The sequence below is a fragment of the Cimex lectularius genome, unplaced genomic scaffold, assembly GCF_000648675.2.
Source record: "Cimex lectularius strain Harlan isolate CLEC.00 unplaced genomic scaffold, Clec_2.1 scaffold46, whole genome shotgun sequence".
Lineage (NCBI taxonomy): Eukaryota > Metazoa > Arthropoda > Insecta > Hemiptera > Cimicidae > Cimex > Cimex lectularius.
In genome coordinates, this window is record NW_019392654.1 from 2,106,407 (window position 1) to 2,112,406 (window position 6,000).

A 6,000-nucleotide genomic window follows, 5' to 3' on the forward strand; every position below is an offset into this window, starting at 1 on the left:
CGATAACTTTGTTAGGTAATTAACGACTTTTCAAAATTACGTAAAGTGTCCGTGTTCACGTTCAAGGTCTCGGATAAAGCCTTTGGTGGAAATTTCCCTTGGAAACTTTGTCATCTGACAAACTCAAAATCCAGGGTTTCATATAGGTCTTAAATACTTGAACGATAAACTTGACCTTATACAACCAAAAACGCATTAAAGTATCTAGTGATGTATGTAAACTGTTGGGGCCGTTAGGCGTTTGTCTTGCGGGAGTCCGCCGTGATTTATGGATAAGTAAAAAAAAATTGATGTAAGCTCCGATTCTGAAGTACACACACACACACACACACACACACACACACACACACACATATATATATATATATATATCGTATACATTTGTAAAATTTCCACTTGACAATTCTTTAAAAACATAAAAAACAGGTCTATAGTGGAACCCCCATGCTCGGAGTGTTTTTCCATTGTTTGAGTTTTTCTTTCTCAGTCCATTTTAACTGTTCCAACTTAAGCATGCCCCTTTTTGGCTAGTTGGTCATCCTGTTCATTTCCTTCTACCCCTTCAAGTCAGGGAACCCACTTTAAGGTTATCTTGCTATGCTTTCCCAAAGTCATTAGGCAGTTTAGGCACTCCCAGACAAGTTTGGAGTTGAAAGCATATGAATTTAGTGCCTTTATGGCTGCCTGCCTGTCAGAGAGTATGTATGTCTGTGCTTTTTCCTTTTTTTTTTTTTTTTTGAAGCAAATGAAACGGCTGTACAAAGGAAAGGCATAGATTTCTCGACTACAAATTGGATATTACCAATGCTAAGAAGTCGGATAATAAACGCTGAACATGATCATCAGACCATACAAATAGCACCCACACAAAGTTGCCCCCAAGGGCTACCTATCTACAACCCATGTACTATCGCTGATACCATACTATAGGTTACGCAGATGATTTGGTAACAATCATAAAAGGGAAATTTGAAGACACTTTGTCAAATCGAATGCAAAGTGCCCTAAATATTATAGGAAGATGGTGTGAGGAAAAGAGTTTGAATATAAACCCTAAAAAAGCATATCTCATACCCTTCTCAAAAAGAAGGAAGCTCAAAATAAAGACTGGAAATAAAGGGAAAACATGTAGGCAATATATGCAAAACTGCACTCAACCTCCCACCCTTCCATGTTTACGTACAAAAGGTGGCTTTTGAGAGCGTCAACAGACTTCTTAGATATAAACAAATAAAACCAGATCTAAATACCACAAAATTCTACAAAGAATTCAAATTAATCTGATGGCGTCTGACAAAAGAGGAAAGCTACACGTTGACAGACCCTTCCAAGTGAACATAGACGATATAGTACGTTGCCTACTCTGCGTAATAATCATAGGAATAAAATTTCATTAGATGCCTTTAAATAACGAAATATATGTACCATTAAGTATTCCGTGGCTTCTACTGTATGAGTGTATTCTGAATAAAAGCATGCTTGGCCAATTAAAAAATATGGGCAAAATCCCGGCCACGAAATCGTCCGACAAAAGTGTTCAATATAGGCCGCAAAAGTATCTTAATATAGACGTCCAGAATATGCCTTCGTAACTCTTTGTCATTTTCACGCATTTGCTTTCGCAACTTGCTTTCTGCCGTGGACATATTTTCCTTTTCGCCGAGCCACTGTCCAGCTGTGTTCCTCTAATGTTTTTTGGTGACAGGTGTCTCAACCAATCCAAAGTTAGTTTTAGGACAGTCCTAGAAACGTTTATAACCTTTGTCACACTGTCAATGAACGCATTGTGGCCCTGGAAATTCTAGGAGAAAGAAGAACCTTTTGTCAAAGACGTATCGAGTTTCAGTATCAGACAAGTACTGTTTTAAATTACGGCAAAGGTGTTGGAGACAATTTATGAATGATTCATAAACTCTTTCTTTTCCTTTCCTCGCCCTCTTTTTCTTTCTCGTGAACTCTCTCTCACACCCTCTTACATATTTCTACATCTACCTATGTATCCTTTTAACTATTTTTTCTCCTCCTCTACACACTCACACTTCCTCCTCCTATCTCTCTCTCTCTCTCTCTCTCTCTCTCTCTCTCTCTCTCTCTCTCTCTCTCCCTTTCTTTCACTTTTCTCTTAATCCTCCTCCCTCTCTCGCCCTCTCCTTCACAAACTCTCATTCTTCCCCTCTATAACTTTCTACAGGCCTATATATAAACCTATCTAATCTAGCAATCTAATATTTCTCTATCCCTCACTCTCTTTCCTAGTCCTTCTTGTCCCTTTCACTCCCAACCTCTATATCACTCACCATTCACAACAATAGAAGTGCCTTACTCGATTTGTTAAAGACAAAAATGCCTCTTTGGGTCGAGGACACTAGCAATAATTGTTGTATATTTGTTATTATAGCATTATTATAACAATTAATGTAATAAAAGATGAACTTGATAAAATTATTTGACACGTTCGCAGATTTCTTTCAAGTATGAGACTTGAAAAAAAAATCTTTTAATTACAGTTCATAATTACTTGGTTACGTCTAAACATATCTATTTGGAATTAAATAATCTGAAGCTATGTATGTTTAAAAAACAACTGGGCATTGTGGATTTAAGGATAATCACGCTGTGATTCTCTGACCTCAATACGTCAATAGTGAAGAAATGAGCGATCCGTCATTCAAGAAGTACCACAATTTGTGTTTTAGAATGATTTAGGGGTTCATGGATGCTTACAATTTTTCACAACAATGTTTGAGATTGAGTATAAATTTTACACGGCTATTTTTGTCCTATCTCCAGGTTTGAGGGTATGCATAATAAACCATTAAATAGCATAGGACATTAAAACCTCTTAATATTACTGAGAAAACATTGATTACATTTTACATAATTACTATTTTTATTATTATTCTGAAATATTGGAGACTAGGGGCTTAAGGTAACAAGAATGTGATGGAATTGGAACGGTTATACATTAAATTAAGAAAATATTTTTTAAAAACTTAAATACTAAATCTGGTAAATAACAGCCAAACTGATTTCGAAGATGAATTTCCCCTGTACTAATTTTTGCACTTATGTAAATTCGGTTGTGTTGTTGATTGGCATATTAAAGTTTTCACTGACGATTTCCAATTTCTGTGACTCACAGTCCTTCGCAATGTTGGGACTTAGTCGGTCTTCAAAGACATTTGAAATCGTCTGTGAAAAACTTAATTATATCAATCAGTTGACATATTTAAGATTGTTTTGTCCTGATAACGATGTTAAAGTAGGTTGAATGCTTGGTAGTAACAACTGAATTTGCTTTTTCATCAGACCATACCATAATCCAGAGTATTCGTGAGTAGAAAAGAGTTCGATTCATCCGACATTTAGAATGGTAGTTTTTTTATTTATTAATTAAATTGAAAACTATTGGATTGCCTTTTACAACAAACGGTTTGATAAAAAAATAATTAATATCTTTGGTATTATTCTAGAAAGGCAGCTGAGAAAACAAACCCGGTCCCACCTTTTTAGAAGAAAGAGAAATGGCCCTTAGATGGCAAATAACAAGACAATAACTAATCCTTCTTACTGTTTATATTTTCCTCTTGTTTTTCAAAATATAGGTCGATTGAGTTCGATTCCTAAGTGATTCTCAATATACGGACTGATTTGAATTTCTGAATTGAGATTGGTATTCACTAGGCCTCCTTCAACAGACCTCAGAGGAAAATATATATTTACCTGCTTGTAAGTAGAAATCTTTATAAATTAACTACAACCACTTTCCAACTAGGCAAAGATATTCAGAATAAAGAAATATATTTCTTTTTAATTCGAACAATGTTGTTTTAAAAATCAGTCCATTTACTTTCGTTTAAGATCATCCAATGAAAATCTTTTTTCCGGAAATTTATTGGTATTGACTCAGGCTAATCTTAAGGCGCTACATCGTTGCAACATAAAATCTATAACCGCTTTGGAAAGAAGCATCTTTATAATTTTGTATTAACTTATTAGTGATTAAGTTATTACTATCTTTAGTTTACCGTTTTGAAGCTTAAGTACTTAACTAAATATTAAATTCTATCTGAGTTGTTTAAATATGTATTTACAAGCTATACCAGACCCACTGAAAGGTAATGGGCGATATGCTTAAGAGGGAATTTTAAATGCCAATTTTAAAAAAAGGATATTTTTTCCCAAAAGGACCTGTTTTTTACTTCTCTAATTTGAGCCAATATTTTTTCGAATTACCAGGCCGTTTTCGAATAACTAATGAAGGGTTGATGCTGGGGGGATGACAACGATGAAAGTGCTAATTACCTACCTTCTTTGTGGTAAAAGAAATAAACTTTTTAGACTCGTAAAGTTCCAAAGGAAATTAACTATAAGAAAGAAAAGAAAAAGCTGCGCTTTTGTTTCCATTTTGTTAATTACATAATTTCTTAATTCGTTATTACATTTTATTTGTATTTTTTAAAACGCTTGAATTGTCACTTTGGATTCAACTAAAACTGACGTTTACGAAAATTCTATTTGAGGAAAAAGCAGTTAAAAACCTCACAAAACTGAAATTAACGTCAATTCCTTCGATTACTTTGAATCTGTTACTAAGCTCTGCGTTGAAGTACGAAAGTTCCTGCGGGTCTCGTTCGCGTGGTGTTATGACGTAGTGTTTGGCCGTTTTGTGAACATATTTTTCGAAAGTCGTCAATGCCTATTTCTTGAATTAAAGGGTTTGCGTGGCCTACGCATCTGAAGAAAAATGCACTGTTATTCTCCCTGATTACTGTGTCCAAATAAGGTACCTCGAGTACGGTGGTGGTAGCTGTTAATGATCTGGTGTCATTTGGTCTGGATTGTCGGTAGTTTTTTAATATTAGTTTTAGCAGTAGTATTTCAGATTGGATTAGCGTATAGCAGTATTGGGCGAATGTAGCAGTAATAAATGAGCAGTTTATTCGTAGGACTTAAAACGGACTTTTTTTTGAAAATTGGCATCAGTTTGCATACTACTCAGTGCCTTGTTACATTTTTCTCTTATGTGGGTAGTGTAAGTTAGACCTTTATCGAGAGTAACCCCCAAGTAACGAACGCTTTTTGGAATTGTAACATGCCGACCTAACAGGTCGATTGAATCCGCTATAGCTAGTCATTGATTTGTGAAGATTACAGCGTGGGTTTTGTTTATATTTATTTTGAGCTTTCGTTTATTATAAAATTTTACAAGTTCCTTGAATCCTCTTTTTAGTACATTCAGTGTCGATGCGGAAAGAAAGGATATTACTGCGTGTCGTCTGCGTACATGAATATTTTTGTGTCATTTGGGATTGGGAAGTCGTTAATGTACATGTTGAATAGTACTAAGGAAAGATACGAACCATGAGGTAATCCAGCGAGGGTTGTCCTGGTGGTTGCCACGTACTTCTTCGTCATCCCGCCGGCTACTCTCAGAATTGGGCTTTATAGGAAGGTTTGGAGCTCAAACTAAAGTGTTCGTATTTCAGATCAGGTATATCAATTGTCAGTCATCGGATTGGTCAGAAATCTCGTTATACATTTTTTGTGTCCTTACACTTCTTTAACGGAAGAACCGCGTCTTATGAATATTTCGTTCTTTCATGTTGGATTTTGAAGAAAAAATTGCAATCTGATGTGCAATGTCGTCCAAATTACAAAATGTATTGCGTTAGAATATCATTTAAAATTTTAAAATACAAAAACACAGTTTAATACCAGTTGTTTAATAATCTTATACAATGATTAGTTTGTTTATTAATGAATGAACGCGCTAATATAGCTGGTTGAACAGTTTTTGTTTATTAGATTTCTAATATAGCTGTTAAATCAATACGTATAGAGCAAAAAGTCCTTTTGGATTCGTTCCAATGCCCTCTAACATTTATCTTCTTTTCTTTTATATCGATTTTTAGGAGTTCCCAAGCTGCCAACGACCCCGTTGTTTATAAATTATATATATATATATATATATGTGTGTGTGTGTGTGTGTGTGTGTGT

At 35.0% G+C, this 6,000-nt stretch overlaps 1 protein-coding gene across 6 annotated transcripts in view; it reads left to right on the forward strand.

Moving 5' to 3' along the window:
* The window catches only part of LOC106671048 (calcium uniporter protein, mitochondrial), a 259,353-nt gene that overhangs the window by 184,115 nt on the left and 69,238 nt on the right, over positions 1–6,000 (forward strand). The window contains exon 1 of one of the 6 annotated variants that reach the window (XM_024224589.1): positions 3,667–3,729. The exons of the other annotated variants lie outside the window; for them this stretch is intronic. The gene's annotated coding sequence lies outside the window, so the exon portion shown is untranslated. Of the gene's footprint in view, positions 1–3,666; positions 3,730–6,000 lie in introns of those variants that run through there. 6 annotated transcript variants of the gene reach the window in all.